Here is a 21,018-nt window from a genome sequence, read left to right on the forward strand (position 1 = left end):
TTTAAGATTTTTTTTTTTTTTTTTAAATTTGACAGAGAGAGATCACAAGTAGCCAGAGAGGCAAGTAGAGAGAGAGAGAGAAAGAGAGGGAGGAGGAAGCAGGCTCCCTGCGTAGCAGAGAGCCCGATGCGGGACTCGATCCTAGGACCCTGAGATCATGACCTGAGCTGAAGGCAGAGGCTTAAACCACTGAGCCACCCAGGCAGCCCCAGAATCTTTCTTATAGTATCTTTGTATTCTTTCTGCGCCGGTTTCTACTTTATCAATACTCACTCCTGAATGAATTACATTTCTTTGTAGAAAGCTCCTGAAATGGAGGATTCGAGGTAACTTTCCTGTTCTCTCAATCCAAAAGCTTACTTTCTGTGGCAAATTGTTATATTAATGACCCCCAACATTTGACACTTCCCCAAAACCATGCCCTTACGTAGCCCCCTTCCCCTTACATTGACTTTAGATTTAGCTATATGACTTACTTTAGCTAATGGAACATTAGCAAACATGGCATGGGCAGAAGCTTCAAAGGAGCATGAATATTGGAGCCTACACTCTCTCTTGCTGCTATGAACTCTTCCAAATCCACATGAAAAAGCCTGAGCTAGCTGCCTGGAAAGATGCCCCAGGCCTCCCTTCCAAGGCCCAAATACATGAGTGAGACCTGCTGAGTGGGACAACACATGAAGCAGAAATAAGCCAACCCAGGTGAGACCATCCTAATTTGTTACTTCATTCAACTGTAGGCAACTAATTGGTAGCTCCTAAGCCATTGTTTTGGGGGTGGGGTTGTCATGCGGCAATAGATTATAGATTCACTTTTATTGCTGCCTCCCAAACAGTCTGCTTCCTGTAATTATGGCTTTTCTGTAGACTCACTCCTTCTAAGTCTCTGAGGTAAATTTGGCTCAGGAGATCATCTGCCAGCAGTGCTGTGCTCCCCAGTTCTTAAAGACCAGGAATAGGTCTTCTACATTTCACAGTGATCACCTTGTCCTCAAGGATCATAGTTTTGCTATCCCTCTGATCTGATGCTAGTGGGTTTCCTGGAAACTCTCTGTGTCTCTTCTCCCCATCTCTGTGCCTCTTCTGCCTTACTTGTCCTGCTCTTGCTCCACTTCTGTGAGAGACGTAACTGCTTTCACAGTTTAAGGTAAGCCCTTTACTTTCAGGAAACATAATTTTGCTGGTACTTTCTGAAGTCCTTACGGCTGCTTCTCTTTGACTCTTCCTGGGCCTTTTCCATATGACCAAATGCAGCTGCTTTTAGCAACCTTTACAAGGAGTTTGGAGTTTGTCAGTCAAATCTGTATTATAAGTTTGCTGAAAATGGTGCTTAACATTTTTTCCATTCTCTTTGTTAATTTATATATTTTCTAGAGAGAAGGGGAAGGGTGTTTTAATAGATGACATCATGTTCATACAGGAGTCCATTTAATCCTTATTTGCAACCAGAACCTTAGACATGTTTTTCCAAAGGTGATGTAGTAACTTTCGGTGCTTTAGTAATCACTAAGACCTTTCAAAATTCTCATATTCACAGGGGGAGCATGCCACTCAATCTGATTCTTTCTTTCCTAGGTTGAATCACCATTTAGGTTGCCATCCCACACTCTGTTCGGGCAATGGTCTTTTTCTATTTAATAAGTCTGACTAATTAATCCTCACTGTAGCTCAGGAAAAAGAGATTATATTGTCATCATTTTTGAGACAAAGACTGTGACAGAACCATGACTGCATTGCAGGATTTATGGGCTTCCCTCCAGAGGCCTATTGCCTCACTATTATTAATTTTGGCTTTGGGCTCAATGTCAAGCTAATAGATAAATAGACAGTATAGAACGTAAAGCAATAGGTCCAAAAAAGGCACATTTCAGCTTTGGAGAGCTAGGCGTTCCACACTCCAAGTGCTGGTATTTGGAAATGTTTCCTCCCAAACCACCAAACCACCAAGGGGAAACAGTGCAGGGCGGGAGTTCATGAAGTCCCTCCACTGATAAGTTTTCAGGTGTGACTTTCATTGTGGGGGTACTTGAGGCTGGTTGGGTTAATGGGCGAATAACAGAAGTTTACTGTCACTTCTTTGGCAAGCTTCTATTTGCCTTTTAATATACGGTTCAAAAGGGATCAAATTCCCTGATCCATTTCCATTCCAACTAGAGAAAATTGTCTCCCCTAGTGTAGTTGGTACGTGCTTCTGTGTGTAATATTGTATTGTCCATTTTGGGGCTTTCATGGTAGCTTCTCCTGCTAGGCAATGAGCTTCCTGGGTGCAGGGACTGTGGTCCTAATCATGTCTGTACGCCAGCACCTGGCACAGTGCATTGTGCTCAGTGCAAAATGGGTGTGCCATAATGTTTATTGGAATAAATTGAGAAATAGGCCAATTTTATCCATTAAAACATTTAAGTTTTTCTGGTTTTTAGATACTTGTATAGTTCCATATGCAAAGTTACTGTATCTCTGTCTCTTCTCCTCCCCAGCTTGCTTCTCTTTTTCTCTGACTGAAAGAGCTGGACCACTGGAGAAACGGAAACCTGTATATTCCCTCATCTCCCGCCTCCCCCCCCCCGCCCCCGCCCCGCCCCTCCCCCCCCCCCGTCCCTCCCCCCCCCCCCAATCCCTCCCCTCCAAGGGGCAGGCCCCCACCCAGCTGTGCTCTGTCAAACTGGGCCAGTCAGGCTCCAGTTTGACAGATCTGTTGCTAGATCATTGCAAATGCCCAAGTTGTGAAACCCACTCCTAGGGTGCCTTGGCGGAGTGCCTCCTTGGAGGTGAGCTGACCCACTGTTTCCGTAGCACTGTGTTTATCCACTCTGGAGCTCCTTTGTGCAACAGGAGAGCTGCGGGTTCTCACCCTCATACCGGCTCCTTCCACGTAATTTGCCCCCCCTTGCTCCCTTGCCTTCCTTCCCGACCCCAGCCCGCCAGCTCGGAGTGCTCCCCTCCCATCCCCTTTTGTGCAACCCGTGGCTGCGGAGCTTCTAGTACTGTATTCATGGCAGATGAAGAGAGAGTGACTGACACGTTCCAGGGACAGCGAATCGCAGCGAGCGCGGGCGGCAGGGGGAGGGTATGTAGTGGCAGACGGCCGCTGGGATTATGAATGGGGGCGGGGGGGGGGGGACGGCGAGTGTGGGGTTCAAACCGGGATCTTCGGCATCCGGCTTTGGATAGGCACGCAGGGCTGTGCGTAATCCTTCAGCTCTGGTGGGAAGGGAGATGCGGTGAGCTCCTGGCTGGTAGTGAGGGTTATTTTGCAAAACTCCCTTAGTATCGTGCAGCAGAGTACTGCGAGAGGTCGGCGAGGTAGGTGGGGGAGGAAAAGAAGCGGGTAGGGTATCGGGGAAAGGCCAGCCCGCTGGGGACGGTGCGCCTTGCTCCTAGAATTGACAGGTGGTGGCCTCAGCAGTTACAACCTACTACTAGCATCTAGTCCGTGCAATGTGATCACATTGTTATTCCCCGCACCGGGCGGAAGAGCGCAGCGCGGCAGAACAAGTGCCACCGGCGAGCGGTCTCCCGGGGGGAGGGTGGACTAGTGGGGGTACAGAGAGGGGGCTTGGGGGGGCCAGCGGAGGCGGCGCGAGCTTGGGTGCTTCGCGGCCGTCTGCACCGCCCCGGCCCGGGTCTTCCACGCCCGGTGGCCGGCCGGTCCGCGCGCGCGCTCAGCGGCCGCCCCCGGCTCGTGCGCCCCTTTCCGGGGCTCCCGGCCCCGCCTCCACGGCTGCGGGCTGCTTGTCGCCGGCTGGGCTGCACGCGAGCGGTGCGCGGACGTCCCCCGCCGGCTCTCGTGCCCCAGGGAGCGCAGGGCACAGACGAGCCGAGGCGGGCGGAGCCGCGGCTGTGCACCAGAAGCGCTCGGACAGGAGGAAGGCGGCTTCCGCGAGGGCAGCCGGAGGTAAGGGCTGCCCCGGAGGCTGCGGGCTTGTTTTCCTCCTTCCCTTACTTCATCAAACCCCGAAGCCGAAATGGAGAGTGTGGGGTGCTGTGGGCCGATGGGGGGGGGCGCAGAGGGTTTGGGGCCGCGCCAGGGTGGTCGCCTTGAGGGCGTCGTTGGTGTCCCTTGGAGGAAATCCGCCAACCGGCCCTTGTTCTTCGCTCCCTCCTTCTCTGCCTCTGCCTCCGCCCTTGAACCTCCTGGCTAACCCCTGAGCCAGAGAGAGAGAGAGCTAAGGAAGGATGGAGAAGGGCAGAAGAATTCGCCCAGGAGTGGGTGGACTGGCGCGCATTGCTCAGTGATTGACTGCGGGCGGCGGGCGAAGGGGGGGAGCCTGAAGTACCAAGAGTTTGCTGGGGCTGCGTCCCCAGGATGGTCCTGTGCATCAGATGTCTGGGGCACCAAGTGCGGCGCAGCTAAACCATAGCCTAAGGCAGGCTCTGCCAGGAACTTTTGGGAAGCCCTGTCTCATGTTTGGGAAGGGGTGCTGGGATGTATTCAAGGCCTGGCCATTTCTGAGCTACAAGTGTGTGTGTGGATGGGGGTGGGGGAGTTATCCTCCTTATCCTTCCTGCTCTCCCTCCTCTTCCATATCCCTCTTTTGCTTCCTTCCTGCCCTTTTCCCATAGATCAGCCCACCATGTGCAGTACTTAAAATACAGACCCCCTGTAATCAATAAATTTAAAGCAAGTAAAAAGAAGAGAGCACAGAGGAGTAGCTCTTAATTACATTGTGGTTCATTTTAAAGATGAAAATATTTGTATGTAAATAACATATAATGTATTATATATAGTATGATATACATATACAATATACACACAGGCCTGGGGTAATTTTTAAGAAATACTTTGAGATTCTCACCTAAAATTATATTGCATTTACATTATGTTTACATCACATGTACATGGTGCTGTTAAACAGAAATGGTAAATCTATGCATTCTGTGTCTTAGATCTGTATGATCTATATGTGTTCTTTGAATCACATCCATCTTTTAAATTCAGAGATTTCCAGCTATTTGAAAGCCTAGGGCTGCACTGTAGGAATAAAAGTCACATTACATTAAAACAAAAAGTACTGATGCATTATCCATGTACAGCTCTTTCCTTTTGCTAAAAGCTTGTTGTTATACCAATAATTTTCATAAAAACAAAAACAATTAGGGAGCTTCAAAGTGTTTTTACCTAGGCCTGAGGTATAGGCAGGGGTCTGGAATATATCTGTACCCGAATTGACAAGAAGGTAGATAAGGCAAATGATTTCAGTTCAGGTAAAAGAAAATTCAGTCGCACTTGCTTCTGAGGACACCTCTTTTGGCTTCTGGTATCCCAACAGAGAAACCCCCTTACTACCAACATGTGTCTTAAGCATCACAGTGGTTTGACCAACTCTTCCAATCAATGCTTGCAAGGACTTGGCAAGTAACATGTTTGCTGGCTGTTTCTGTTCTTTCTCTTTTTAAACAACAACATGCCAACTACAAAAAAATAAGTAAAATTGTTAAATAGACTAGAATTGTTGAGATGGCATGATTGACACATTGAGGCTATGTGCATATGTATCTTCTCTCTATATTCCTCATTATGATTGTGAGCTAAACAGTCTTGCATTTTGTCTACTTACGTAGTTTGTTTTTTTTCCTCAGCCAATCCGCTCTAATTTCTGATTTGACATATTTTGCAAAAGATGAATATCTTAAATTTCTCTAAAGGGTACTTGAGCCTGCTAATTTCTTTTGAATAGTATTGGTTTCGGTTTGAGGATTAAGAAATCAATCATACATGGTTTTCTGATCTTGGTGTCCTTTCCCTGTCTGGAGATAGGTATTTAATAATGATGGTATCCATAAGTAAGGATTCATGTTTCATAAAAATATTAGACACAGAAATGACATTTTCATTTTGGTTTATAAACCGAAGATCTAAAATTATGAAGGAATAAAGAATCTCATGTTGCTCTTAGTATCTTATTTGGCTGACTTTGGTTAGGGAGTAAGAGGTACATGATGTAGGCTTGAGTGAGAAAGATTTAGGAGTTAGTAATTTGGATTTACCTTTCATTATTATGGCATAAAAATCCATTGCGCTTTCCAGAAAAATCTGAGGAGTAGAGTTTGTAGAAGGTGTGAGGATGTAGTTGGTTACCTGACATTTGGGTTTCTTTGGGCACTGGTTGTTTGGCTTCACCTCATGGTAATATGGCAGACATTGATGTGCTGAGTCCCTCTTCAAGGAAGAGCTTGTTGCTCCAGCTTCTTCGGAGCGCTGTCGACAGAGAGCCTGCAAAGGTCCTTGAAGGGGATTGCTTGAGTTGTAGAAAGCATCTTTGTCCAAGATCATGTCTTTTTCCCAGGCAGTTCACACCCAGTGGCTGACCCATGTGGGAGTATAAAGACCTGGTCATCTCAGCCCAACTCCAGAAAACTCTGTAGGACCATTCTAGCTCTGGAACTCCCTACGGGACTTGCACTGCAGCTTGACATTTCCTCTTTCTCCTTCCTTCTTCATTCTCAGATGTTGATAGCAAGGCGGTCCTTGATAAAATTGCATACCCAACTTCATCTCAGAGTGGGCTTTCTTAGAGAGGCCAGCCTATAACATCATCTTGCCAGTTTTAATCTTTTATCTTTTAAAATATAGTGCCACTTCTCATTGGAAGGCATTTCCATATCTCTGCTGCCCTTCTGTTCCTCCTTGTTTTCTCATTCTTCCCTTTTATTGGATCTGCAGTGTCTTTAGTCTCTTTTCTGTCTAGTGATTTCAAAATTATATATCCCATTTCTGTTCCTTCAATAGGCATGTTTTGTTTTTAACATTCAGATTTTTGTCGTAACAGATGAAATAAATCAAAATATCTACTTTCTTCATTGGGGAGGGTATGTGATATGGTGAGTGCTGTGAAGTGTGTAAGCCTGACGATTCACAGACCTGCACCCCTGGAGCAAATAATACATTATATGTTAATAAAAATAGAAATATAAAAAATTTTATACTTTCTTCTTGCATAATATAAGGGTCTTATTAAGGTATAATTCTGATCATAATCTGTATTTCATAATATTTTGTGGTATAATAGTTCCACCACATTTTTCACATGCACTGTCATTTTATGGAAATGAATTTTGTTGTTGTTGTTGGGTTGTTTTCATAGTCAATATTTACTTAAACTTACCCATGTTTTCTGTGCTCACTGGATCTTCTTGCCTCTCTTTCCTTCTATCTGGATGCAAATTCCTTCTTAGGGAGGTAGGTTTTTTTGGCAAGCATATGCAAATGATAAAGATATCTTCATCTATTTTGTTTGTTTGAAACTGTATTTTAACCTAATACTTGAATAATAGATTATCTGGGAGCAGAATTCTATTGACAATTATTTTTCTTACCACTTTGAGTATATTGTCTTCCAGCCTCTGTTAATAATCAAATAAGATTGTATCTTGGTTGCTTTTAATATTCCTCTTTGTCTTTGGTGTTCTGCAGTTTTATTATTGTATGCCCAGATGTGGGTTTGTTCCTACCTTTTCTTCTTGGGTCTTCTCATGATCTAATCAGGTAACCCTTGTATTTCTTGAATTATTACAAATTTGTGACATGTCTCATCATATATTATCTTGCCTCTATTCTTTCCTCTGTAATTCTTACTAGATATATGTTGGACCTTCTTGTTTCATCCCTCATATCTATTACCTATGTGTGTGTGTGTGTGTGTATATATATTTATATATTTTTTTCCAGTTAGAAAATACTTTTAAGAGTCATTGGGGTAATTCTTCAGGACTGTTTTCCAGCTAACCAATTCTTCTTCACTCATACCTTATCTTTTATTTAAGTTATAGTTCCATTAAGCTATGATTTATTGTTTCTTTTCTAGAGTGCTAATTGATACCTTTTCATATCTACTTGTTTTTTTTCCCTTAGGTTTTCTATCATTTTGTTATGAATTTTGTCCTTATTTTATCTTTTTTAAAAGATTTTATTTATTTATATGACAGAGAGAGAGAGGTCACAAGTAGGCAGAGAGGCAGGCAGAGGGAGAGGGGGAAGCAGGCTACCTGCTGAGCAGAGAGCCCAATGGGGGCTTGATCCCAGGACCCTGAGACCATGACTTGAGCTGAAAGACAGAGGCGTGGGGCGCCTGGGTGGCTCAGTGGGTTAAGCCGTTGCCTTTGGCTCAGGTCATGGTCTTGGGGTCCTGGGATCGCGTCCCACATAGGGCTCTCTGCTCAGCAGGGGGCCTGCTTCCCTTCCTCTCTCTCTGCCTGCCTCTCTGCCTACTTGTGATCTCTCTCTGTCAAATAAATAAATAAAATCTTTAAAAAAAAAATTAAAAAAAAAAAAAAAAAGAAAGACAGAGGCGTAGCCCACTGAGCCACCAGGTGCCCCATCTTTTTAATAATCATACCTGTACTATGTTACAGTCTCAGATCATTCTCTTTCTTGAAATTCTGCTGATTGTTCCAAAGCTACATATCCACTATAAATGGATCTTTTCCTCATGTGGTTTGTTACTGGGATTATGAGCTCGTCTTCAGCCAGGTTTTTACTTTTGTTTGTTTTTCTTTTTCCTGTAGTAGTTTTTTCCCCCCATTTTTGAACGTTTCCCTTAGAGTGATTCTGTGTTTGTCTTTGTGGAATAGCTCAGGAGTTTTACTGGTCAGGGGTCAGCCTTTAACAAAAAAATTTGTTGAAGTGTAATTGACATGTAACATTATATATTCAGGTGTACAACATAATGATTCAATATTTGTATGTATTGCAAAATGATCACCATGTTGTCTAGTGAGCATGGAGAGGATCAGCTTTTACATTCATTTCCTGGCGTGAGATTCCTGCACGGTGCAGGTGATCTACATTCTAGCTGTGTGTGTGGGGCGGGGAGGGGGTTGGTTAGGGATTTAATCCAAAAAATTCTTTTTTGCCTTCCATCTAGAGCCCCAGGAAGAGACAAATTTTCTTTCTACTTCCTCAACCAGGCTTCTAGTCCTTAAACTAAGGGGTCAACATCTTTAGAGTTCTCCATGCAAAGGTCTTGGCTCTAGTTACCTTCCGTTCACAGACCCCAAACCAAGTGGCTTGTCCCTACACACATGTGAAATCTCCACCCTCACAGCATTAATGTCCTTGTCTAAGCTCTGTGTCTTTTAGGATAGCTGTGGGGCCAATGTATGTGCCTGCTATTCTGCTATTTTTTTCCTTTCTGTTCTGATAGCTGCAATTTATCTTTTTTTTTTTTCTCTTCAAGTTTATTTAATGTATTCAATTATCCTGGTCTTTAAAAAATCTTAGTATCTGTGTGTTTGTAGCAAGAGGGAGTTGGGTCCACATTCGCTCAGCTGGCCATGCTAGTGGAATACGACCTCCATCTGTGACTGTATCCACTTTGAGTACCGACTCTTTTTAATCATTTTCTCAGCCGCCCCCCCAACAATCTTTTCACCCTATTTTTATTTTTATTCATTTTTTCACATTACTTAAAGAAAAATTTAATTATACTAGCCTTTCTCTCTCCTTACCCCCCCCCCCCCTTCCTCTCTCTCTTCCTCTCTTTCTTTCCTGTAACATTAACATTTGTGTTGAGTCCAAGAAAGATGTCTTACAGAGTGTCTCGCAGTCTCGGTTTGTCTAGTGGCTTACTCACTTGGTGCGGTTCAGGTTAATCATTTTTGGCATGAACACTCCTACTTGGGTGACGTGTACTTCCTGTTACGTCACAGCAGGAATGTCTGTTTGTCCCTTTACTGATTGAGACCACCCAAAAGGGGAATACCTACCAACTTTCCCATTTTGTCTTTCTAACTTTGAGACTATGTGAAAAACCTGCTTCCCCACAACTTTCACCCTAATAGTAAAAATTGATTCTAAACTTTTGAGCTGGTTATGGATTAATATGCAGTTGTAGGAAATATGCAGAGAGATCCTGTGTACCCGTCACTCCATTTCTCCCAAGAGTAACATTTTGAAAAACCGTGATACAATCGCAGAACTAGGCCATTGACATCAACAGAATCTATAGATCTTTTTTTAAAAAAAATATTTTATCTATTTATTTGACAGAATGAGAGATCCCAAGTAGGCTGAGAGACAGGCAGAGAGAGAGGGGAAGCAGGCTCCCCACTGAGCAGAGAGCCCAACATGGGGCTCCATCCTAGGACCCTGAGATCATGACCTGAGCCGAAGGCAGAGACTCAATACACTGAGCCACCCAGGTGCCCCAGAATCTATAGATCTTACTCAGATTTCCCCTGTGTTGCACTCCTTTGAATGTGTGTGTTTAGTTCCGTGCAGTTTATTTTTTCTATGCAAATACAGTTTATTAATATTTTTTAAAATTTTAAAAGATTTTATTTATTTATTTGACAGAGACAGAGACGAGAGAAGGAATACAAGCAGGGGGACTGGGAGAGGAAGAAGCAGGCTTCCTGCTGAGTAGGGAGCCTGATGCAGGGCTCAATCCTAGGATCTTGGGATCAGGACCTGAGCTGAAGGCAGATGTTTGATGACTGAGCCACCCAGGTGACCAAAGTTTATCAATATTATTTATTCATTTACCCAACAAATAATTATACCTTCAGTTTCAAAGCTAATGTGCTATAAACCATGGGAATCTCAAAGAACGTGGTCCTTGCCCTTAGGAACTTGGAATTCAGTATCTTCTTATTTTAAAAAAAAAATTATTATTATTATTTTTATTAACATATAATGTATCATTTGCCTCAGGGGTACAGGTCTGTGAATCATCAGTCTTACACAATTCACGGCACTCGCAACAGCACATACCCTCCCCAATGTCCATAACCCAGCCATCCTATCCAACCGCACCCACTACCCCAGCAACCCTCAGTTTGTTTCCTGAGATTAAGAATCTCTTATGGTTTGTCTTCCTCCTGATCCCATCTTGTTTCATTTAGTTCCCTGCAGATTTATCTCATGGGTAGGTTCCTATATAACCACAGTCAGGGTGCAGAACTTTCCTGTCACCACAAGGATCCCTTATGCTGTCCCCTTTAGAACTACCGCTGCCTCCCTCTCACTCCCTGGCCCCATTTCTAACCCCTAACTACCACTAATCTGTTCTCCACCTCTATAGTTTTGTCATTTCAAAAATGAGAATAAAAAATACATGGAATCATAGGCAATATGGCCTTAAAGATTGTTTCTCTTCTCACGCAGTGTAATTTTCCAGAGATTCATCCAAGTTGTGTGTTATCAGTCATTGTTCCTTTTTATTGCTGTGCAGTATTCCCTTCATCGTGGAAGGACATTTGCACTTTTTCCAGTTTGGGGCTGTTATGACTAAGGTTGCTCTGCACATTTGTGTATGGGTTTCGTGTGAATGTGAGTTTTCATTTCTCTGGGATAAATGCCCAATGGTGTGATGGTTGAGTCCTATGATAATGGCATGTGTAGTTGGATAAGAAATTGCCAAACTATTTTCCAGAGTGGGTGTACCATTTTACATTCCTACCAGCAATGTACGAATGATTCGGTTTTCTGTGTTACGTTAGAGTTTGTCTGCCACTTTACTGTTTCTGTTTGTTCTTTTTCCTTTATTTCTCTTTTCTTGCCTACCTCTGAGTTACTTGAATGTTTTATAGGATTCTATTTTTGATTCATTTATAGTGTTTTAGAGTATATCTCTTTGTAGAATTTTCTCAGTGGTTGTGTTGGTTCTTGCTATATATATTTATATCTCTTTATATTTGCTTCATTGTATATGCTGTTGTTTTGAATATAAGACACTATTTTTGTTTGTTTGTTTCAATCATTGGATATGAAATGATTTGGGCAACTGATACTGAGAAGGAATTTGTGGTTGACAGTTCTTTTCTTTTAGCACTTGGAAAATGTGCCCTTCCTTCAGGCTTCAATGGTATCTGATGAGAAAATCATTGTCATTTGAATTGATGTCCCACTAAAGGCAATGAGCTCTTTCCCTCTCTCGGGTTGGTTTTATGATTTTTTTTCTTTAATCTTCAGTTTTGGAAGTTTAGTAATGGTGTGTCTTAGCATGGATTTCTTTGGGTTTGTTTTCTTTGGGTTTGATTAGCTTCTTAAATCAATATGCTTTTGTCTTTCCACCAAATTTGGGAAGTTTTCTGGAATTTTTTTTTCAAATACCCTTTCAGCTCTATTGTCTTTCTCATTTCCTTCTGATTTTCCTTTTTTTCCCTAATTTTATTTATTTATTTATTTGTCGATGGGGGTGGGGGGGCAGGCAGAGGGAGAAGCAGGCTCCCCACTGAGCAAGGAACCTGATGTGGGACTTGATCCCAGGACCCTGGGATCATGACCTGAGCCCAAGGCAGAGCCTTGGCATCTGAAGGGCGACTGAGCCACTCAGGAGTCTCTCCTTCTGGTTCTCTAATGATGTGAAGATTGGCTTTTTTCTTACTGTCCCACAGGACTCTGAGGTTCTATATATGTTTTTTTTGTTTGTTTTTTTACTTTCTTTCTGTTCTTCAGATTTGATAAATTCTATTGTGCTTTTCTCAAGTTCACTGATTCTATCCTCTGTCACCTCTACTATAACAGCCATTGAATGTTTTATTTTTTGTTCTGCAATTGCCATTGCTATTTTTTTTAAAGAACTTATACATCTTTGTTGAGATTTTCTATTTTTTAAGATTTTATTTATTTATTTGACAGACAGAGATCACAAGTAGACAGAGAGGCAGGCAGAGAGAGAGGAGGAAGCAGGCTCCCTGCTGAGCAGAGACCCCCCGATGCGGGGCTCGATTCCAGGACCCTGAGATCATGACCTGAGCCGAAGGAAGAGGCTTTAACCCACTGAACCACCCAGATGCCCCCGAGATTTTCTATATATTTTTTTCATTTATTTCCAGAGAATCTGAATTTGCTTGTTGAAGCCTTTTTATAAGGATAGTTTAAAATTCTTACCAAATACCTATAATATCTGATTCATTTTAGCACTGGTGTCAGTTGATTGACTTTCCTCATTCACATTGTGATATAACCTGATACATCCTGTGATATATCCCGATATATCCTGGATGTGCCGGCCGGCATGTTAGGCTCAAGTCTTGTTTGCATCTTGTGTTTTAGCAGACAGTCACTCTGTTTAGGTTTAGCACGGAGGTCCTGGATTACATCTGTGGGCTGTGGTTTCAGTGACAATTTGATTTCCAGGGGCTTTGCTGGCTGTTTTATTAGTCTGTTTGGTTTGTCAGGTGCTTCTGGGCTCCCACTGAACCCTGCTGATCCCACCGGAGGGGGGTGGAAGGAGCCTCCCCAGGCCGTGCCTGCCAGTGCGTCTGAGTGTGGGAAGGGATTTTTTTTGGCCTGCAGGGATAAAAACTCTCCCCAGCCCAGAGCTTGTTGTGGTGGGATTCCCCCTGCCAGTGCTGTGAGGCCATCTGCTGTTGTTGGCTGGACCCCCAGTTAGATGCAGGGGAGGAATAAATCCACCTACATTAACCACTGCCAAGTTGCAGTTGGGAGACTCTGGGCCTGGATAACCTTCAGTGGGATCAGGAGTTCCTAAGGCATCCCACTGCTCTGTTGTCCCTCTGATCTGGGGTGACTAACCAACCCACCTCTTCTTTTTAGTGTTTGGAGTCCTCCTTTGATTGCCTCCTGTGTTATTTCCAGTGTTTCTAGTTGTGCTAAGTGGAGAGAGGCTGGGAGAGGTGAGTGTCTGCCATCTTGTGTGGACCACAAGTATATGTCTTTTAAAAATACCAGGTTGACTCATTAGCCATGTTATCCACTGATATAGTTGAAAATACTCATTTGACTGTGTTTTCCTGTAATGCATCTATGAGGGAGACATAGACCAAGCCTCCCCTTAAATTTGCTTAAGTTAAGTTAAATTCAAATTAGGTTAATTAATATTAACTGTACTTGGATAATTAAACATTAAGTCAGTGTTGTCAGTGGGATCTAAGACAAAAATCTATGTATGTGATATAGTCTCTATGAACATATTTTCTCCAAGTTGTTTTATCGCCTTTGAAAAATATGAGTGCCTTTTTTCATTTGCTATCTCTGGGCAATACTAAAAAAAAATCCTTTATCAAATGGATACTTTAAACCGTAGAGAAAACAAATGACATTATTTGCACAAGCAACTTGGTGATATTTAGAATGGATTAAGGAAAAGATACCAGGATTCTGTCTTTGGCTGTCCTGGTTTACACCACAGTGCTGACTCATAGAATACTGGCATTTTCAGAACTGAAAGTGAATTTAGAGATAACCTATTTCAGCTGTATTGTTTTATAGTTAAGGAAACCCGATACCTTGCAAGTAAGGGAACCTAAGTTCCTTCAGTTCCATAACAGCAGGGCTTATTTATTTTGAATTCGTAATATTTCCTAATTTTGTTTTGTTTTCTTTTTTTTTTTTTAATTTATTATTTATTTGAGAGCGAGAGCGAGAGAGCGAGAGAGGGAACACAAGCAGGGGGAGTGGGAGGGGGAGAAGCAGGCTTCATGCTGAGCAAGGAGCCTGACACGGGGCTGGATCCCAGAACTCTGGGATCAGGATCTGAGCCAAAGGCAGACACTTAAGACTGAGCCACCCAGGCACCTCACCCCTGGTGTAGATACTTAATTGTGAAAAGGAGAAAAGTGAAATTATATACTGAAGCACGATTTCTCATTCCTTTTTCTAATGAGGAGAAAAAATATGAAATAAGTTGGGATGGCATCATGGTACTCTTTAAAAAAATAGGCATGTTTGAAAATCTGATAATCATATGGACCGAATATCCAGAAAATTGAACACAAACTCAAAAATTTGCATGTGGTATTGAGGGTTTGTGAACTCCTAGGTAAGTCTGCTAGATACTGTGTTTTTTTTTTTTTGTCTTGTACCATCTGATATCTGTGGCTGGTCTTTGCTGGGGAGAAGACATAAGGATAATGCCTCATTTTACAGGCAGACTTAGCCTTCAGAGCTCGTGCATCTGGCGGTTGTCCTGGGTACAGCGCACTGGTATGCTGGGGGAATTTGTTTTTCTGGAAGTTCTAGAGAGCCAGTAGTGAGAAGGACACAATAGGACCAGCAGGTGTTAAAGCAGACTGTGGGAAATACAAACAGGCAACTGAGCCCACAGCACTTGCTTTCTCCTCCTACACACACATACACACACACCTCAAGATTCCTTGGAAAGATCCTTCATCTGTTCCCGTCTGCGTCACCCCTTACTGTGTGGAGAAACGTTGCCCTTTGGAGATAATCCTCCTTTGCTCTAGGAAGGCTGTTCTGGTAGTCATTTAAACCAAATTTCACCCACATGAGATGTTAGGGGTTCAAAGAAGACAGCATTTTAGTGCCATTTGATGTATTTACTGGGTACTGTTTGAGGGGGAGAAGAAAACCACATCCATGTGTTTCTTACAGAATGGATCAAAAAAATCTGAGAGCGTAGAATGATAAACAACTCTGCATTCAACGAGCGAGTGAGGCTAGCATTTGCGAAATTGTTGAACTTAAATTAGTTTTAAGGAACCTGTTTTTGTGTCTACTTAAAGGAAGCTCCTATATAATTCTCTGTGACTTGTACGGGGCCCCGGAAAGGAAATAAGACTAGGAAATGATTTGAAGTGCCCTGTTGTATACTAGAGTGAAAAACCTCAGTGCAGAAAGCCAGGAAGGTTGTACACAAAGAAATAATACAGTAACAGTTTTTATTTTTTAGTGCTTTTATGTATTTTAAAATATTGAAAGGACTTTTGTTTTCAGGGTTGCTCCTTAGTAATTGAATAATTGGGTGCTGGGAATCACAAGACCTAAAGGTCGTTTTTGTTGTGCCACTAAGTGGGTAGGTGACATCCCCTGTGTCAGCCTTAAGGTATAAATTAAGATGCTGAAGCATGGTAATCTTTCCAGCATTATGATTTAATGAAATTTTAGTAGTTGTTATGTGACACATTAGGGGAATTTTTTGATAGATCCCTATAATTAAGGATTAGTCATAAGAAAGTTCTCCAGGGAACTAATTTTTAAGTTTGAAATTATTATAAGACCTTGATATGGTCAGAAATCTGCATTAATCAGGGAGGTCATGGTTGGGTTAGGACTCCCTAACTATGTGGGTACAATACAACACAATTGAGGAATAAGCACTTTAGTGCTGATGGTGACCATGGCCGTGGTGATGACACCAATGTTTTTGGCACTAGATTTAATTGGTCTGGAGGTGCAATGATACTGTAGGTTGTTTATTCATCCTCCTTTTCCCCTTTTCTTTTTATTCTTCCTGTGCTATGCAGGTTGGAAGGCAAATCATTCACCTTTCAGTCTCCCTTAAAACTCAGAGTGGCCCAAAGATTAGATGGAGATTCCTGGGGAATGCTTTCCTTCTCTAACAAAAGGGAAAGCTTCTTAAAGAGAAGGTTCTTATCCTCAGCCCTTATCCCTTCTTTCTCGTTAGAGCGTGGATGCCCTGTTTTGAGGTGAGCACCATCTTTCAAGCATGAGAAATAAAACCAGACACTTAGGATGATGAAGCAGAAAAATAGATGTAGCTTGGATCCTTGATGATCTCTTAGAGTAAATCTACAGCCCTGTACTGCTTACCTCCAGCCTTATTATTCCATGAGAAAAAATAAAACCCCTGTTTCTTCCAGTATTTATTAGGTTTTCTGTTACTCTGAGCCAAACACATTCCCAACTGAATATGTAAGGTAATTATTAAGACTTTGCATTTTGCATTTTTGAAGGATAAAATTAGTGTTTATAGACTTTTGTAATTACTGATATTGGGCACAAAATTTAGGCTAGTTTGTACAAATATTCTCATTCTGAGGAAGCTTGGGTGTGAAAATTTTGGATAATTTGTAACATTTTTATTTTATTGTTCATAGCATGAAGAATAGCAGAAAACTGTCTCTGTCTTATATTGCTTAAAGAATATTTCAAATTTCATTCAATGGGTGAAATTTATATGAGGAAAACTATTTCTGTGAGTCACACCTCCCACTTTACTGTAATCTTTGGTAGGATGGGGATAGAGCTGAAGAATACCAATGAGCCTTGAAAAAATGTTTTCCTCATTTGATTTATAGACAAAAATGTATAGTGGAGTGGGTTGCCCACTTTACTGTTTAGTCTAAGTTTGTTTCCAGCAGATTTCTTCTGACCTCACACTTTCATATGACTGAAATACTTTAAAAGAAGGACTTTAAAGATTAAAGAAGGATGGCTGTTTAGTGGTATGTGGATATAGAAGATGGGCGATAATTTTTTTGTGTGTGACATAGCATTTGCACACTCTCCATTTGGTTTAAAGGCAGGGAATTAATTTTTTGCATATAAGTCATATAATGAGAGAAAAAATTCAATTAGGATGTATTTGTGTTGATTTTTTCAGTTAGACATGCATCCATGGGAGAGTAACTGAAAATTTGACATGCAATACTGGAAGTAAGGGGGGTGGTTTGTGTGTGTGGTTGGTTGTTTTACATGCAGTATCTGGAAGGAGACTGCCTGAGGCCGGGGCCACTGCACAAGGGGGTTATCAAGGATGTAGGCTCCTTCTTGCTTTTGACTCCATTGTCATTGGTGCATGGTTCTCCTTTTCTTGGTGGAAAGACAGTTAGTGAGCATCCAGGAATGGCAGCTGGATCGCAGGCGGGAAGAAGGGGCTGGACAAAAGGCAAGGCACAAACCAGCCATCAACTCTTTTTTATAAGGAAAGTGAAAGCTCCCAGGAAGATGCATCTGGTTACTTCTACCAATATCTTATTGACCAGAACTATGTCAATTGGTCTCCCTAACTACAGGGACGTCTAAGAAATAGAGGTTTTTTTTTTTTTTTTTTTTCATAAAAAATAAATACAAACAAAAAAACCCCACAAAGACCAAAAAAGGAGGGTGATGTACACATTCCTGTACATATAAAACCATGCTCTATTTTGGGAGGTCACAGTTTGCTTCATGTATCAAGGTATGGAAATGGTTGTATATGGATTGATTTAGAAAATAGTTACCAGTATAGACAAAAAAGAAAGAAAACACAATAAAAAAGAAGAAACACAAGTGCAAAGATTTTTCAGTGTCAAAAATCCACACTTGTATTTCAAAATAATGCAGTTTAAAAAGAAGAAAAAAAAACTTCATGTAAATTCCTCCTTTTCCTCTCGTTAAACGAATATCATGTATTCAGTATAAAAGCTTTATATGTTCCATGTGTTAAGAATAAAAGTACATTTAATCCTGTTTTAAAAAAATAAGGGAAAGTTGGTACTTCTCCAAACATCAGGATTCTGTTCTATTAAGAAAGAAGGGGAGAATAGATACTGGGTAGCCAACCATCACTGTCATTGTATGAAGCATATTTCCCAGCTTTAAAAATCCTATTTGTAGGGCACCTGGGTGGCTCAGAGGGTTAAGCCTCTGTCTTCAGCTCAGTTCATGATCTCAGGGTCCTGGAATGGAGCCTCATATCAGGCTCTTTGCTCAGCAGGGAGCCAGCTTCCCCCTCTTCCTCTGCCTGCCTCTCTGCCTACCTGTGATCTCTCTGTGCCAAATAAATAAATAAAAAATCTAAAAAAAAAATCCTATTTGTAGTGTCATATCATAAATGCATACTCTGGAGATCTCTTAAATTTTAACAGTTTAAAGACAGTTACTAATTATTATTACCTTAAATATCTCTTAAGTTACAGTCATTTAAAATTTTTATTTCAGTTGCCACTTTGTGTCAAGATAGCTGACTGATACATAAAACTTAAAGTATATCTTGATGGTCATTGGTATTAAACTAATCATGGGCAAAAAGTCATCATATTTTTTTGTAATGAATAATGACATACACAAGTGTGAAATTCTAAGAAATCGTGACAGTGACAGTATTATATACTAGTGCAGCCATTCATGAAATACTATGGTTTATTTTTTGTTTTAATTTACATTTACATATTTTGGCTATTTTTTGTCCTAAAAATCTTAATGGTATATATGAAAAATACCCAAGAGCAGATATTTATTTTAAAAAGAATAAAATTGGCTGAATTCCAGCATTTCTGCTTTGCTGTTCTCATTCAGGATATTGACAGAAATATCCTGTAATTGAAGGTTTATTCTCCAATTGATGTAGGCACTCTACTTAGAAGCTGTTTATCCACATCAAGAAGGATAATGGATCTTCTCTGTTAATTTTTTTCCATTAAAATAGGGTGGAGGCAACTGTTCTCACCACACTTCAGAAGGATGGTACAAAGGTAAATGAAATAATGGATGTGAAGTGCATTTTTTTTTTTTTTGCTCTGAAAGGTGTTATATAAATTCTATAAATAGTATTATTAATGTGTAAATAAGATGATGGGTGAGCATTTCAAAAAGAGAGTATCCTCACTAGGGATTTTTACCATGATCCTCAATGTCAGTTTTTCCCAAAGGAGAGCAAGATAGCAAAACATTCTTCCGTTCTTGCATCAAAATATCAAAGGTAGAGCTCAATGTGAGGGGGAAGAGAATGTATAGAAAGAATTTCAAAGAGAGGTGATTTGTTGAGTACTGCAATGTAGTAATAGATTTTACACAAATCTAAGAAGTCCTTTGGGTCTCTTAAGTGGTTAGGGAAATGGGAAAGCTCTGATTAAAATGTGAACTCTGATTAAAACTTAGAATTGAACTTCCAGTGGCTACATCTTGAAAATAATGAGGTTCTGCTCAACTCATAGAAATCTTCAAAATAAAAATCTTCCAAAGAGATTTTTGTAGTATCTTCAGTAAAGGTTTTTGTTATCCTCTTGGTCCCAGAAGGATATTCCTTGAAAGATAATTTGGGATAGGCAGCTGTTCCTTATTTCTAACATCACTGCCGTGCCTTCTATTTGCTAGTCACTAGTAAAAGTGAATCACATTATATGGTATTAAGAGCCTTTGACTTTGAGCCAGGGGGCAAGGTTCCTGTCTTAGGTTTGCCGCTAATTTATCCATGTGACTGGGAAAGTTATTTATTTTCTTTGTGCAGAGCAACCTCCTTGAAGCCATCTATCTCTTTCTCCTCTTTGTGCGTTCTAGACTTAAGGGGCTTAGCTGACCAGTTGAGGTCATAGGGCAAAATCACATCTCTGAGGGCAGAGTCCTGCTCGTCCTTCAAGTCAGTCTTAGGTGATGGGTCATCAACCAGGAAACTAGCCATGAACACTGGAAGTGAGCACAAGGAGCTCTTGGGTGACTTGTTGAAGATAGTGCTTAGGTGTGAACTCATTGGTGGTTTATGCTAAGGAGATAGTAGCTAAGGTGGAACTACGTGGCCCGTTAAGGACAGTGTGTAAATTGATTATCCAGATTTTTCTCTCTCTCTCCTCAAATCTTTGGGAAGTCTTGTTTAATAGTTTTAGCTGTCTTTTGAAAACAAAGAAGGTGGTCAAATTTCAGCAAGAGTTGTAGAGGGAAGACTTCCCTCCCTCTAGCCCAAACCAGTGTGGTAGTAGCAATAGGAGTAATCACTGGAGAGTAGGAAATTCTCGAGAGACATTTTGGAGATTATGGTGGGGACTGGGGAGCTGTGGCTGCCAAATACTGCTAGATGTCCAGCCACCATTTTCAAAATGCAGACTCTTCCTCCACTGCACACCTTGAAAGCTTGGTGTTTACTTTGGTTGAAGAAGATGGCAGTTTCCCAGAAGGCTTGCAGCTTCCTCATCTGGAAAATGAGAGGATTGGACCAAGTCATAGTTTCACAGCCATTTATATTTTCTTCCTTCTGGATCCTTTATTTTGAAAGATTTTGTCCACCAAAATATATAATTACATCTTTTTAAAGTAACCAGAAGCATAGAAGGCAGCCAATTAGAGCTTCCAACTAAATGTGAGATAACTAGTGTTATCATTCTGAGAAGTTACAATTCAGCCAAAAGTGAACAAATTTGATATTCATGTTCATTCAAGAAAGCAACAAATGTTTGCAAATTTATCAGACTGCAGATTTACAGTTTGATATGTCATCTAAGAGCAGCAGTCCTCTGTTGCCTCCTTCTTCATCTCGGATTCCTACTTTCTAGAGGCATTTCTTTCAAAGAGTTTACTGTTCCTTCATGTTCACCTCCAAGTTGTGCAAACAAGATGTGTAGGCTGCTAACTCTTGCTTTTTAGTTTTCTTCTTTACC

General features: G+C 41.3%; 1 protein-coding gene across 6 annotated transcripts in view; it reads left to right on the forward strand.

Moving 5' to 3' along the window:
• Positions 1-21,018, forward strand: part of PDE4B (phosphodiesterase 4B) — a 573,081-nt gene that overhangs the window by 14,560 nt on the left and 537,503 nt on the right. Inside the window, exons 1-2 of one of the 6 annotated variants that reach the window (XM_082686381.1) lie at positions 3,165-3,303; positions 10,295-10,447. The gene's annotated coding sequence lies outside the window, so the exon portion shown is untranslated. Of the gene's footprint in view, positions 1-3,164; positions 3,304-3,695; positions 3,896-10,294; positions 10,448-21,018 lie in introns of those variants that run through there. The other 5 variants (XM_082686388.1, XM_082686379.1, XM_082686382.1 and 2 more) reach the window with 5 other exon arrangements.

This window comes from Mustela nivalis (assembly GCF_964662115.1).
Source record: "Mustela nivalis genome assembly, chromosome: 10".
In the NCBI taxonomy this organism is placed as follows: domain Eukaryota; kingdom Metazoa; phylum Chordata; class Mammalia; order Carnivora; family Mustelidae; genus Mustela; species Mustela nivalis.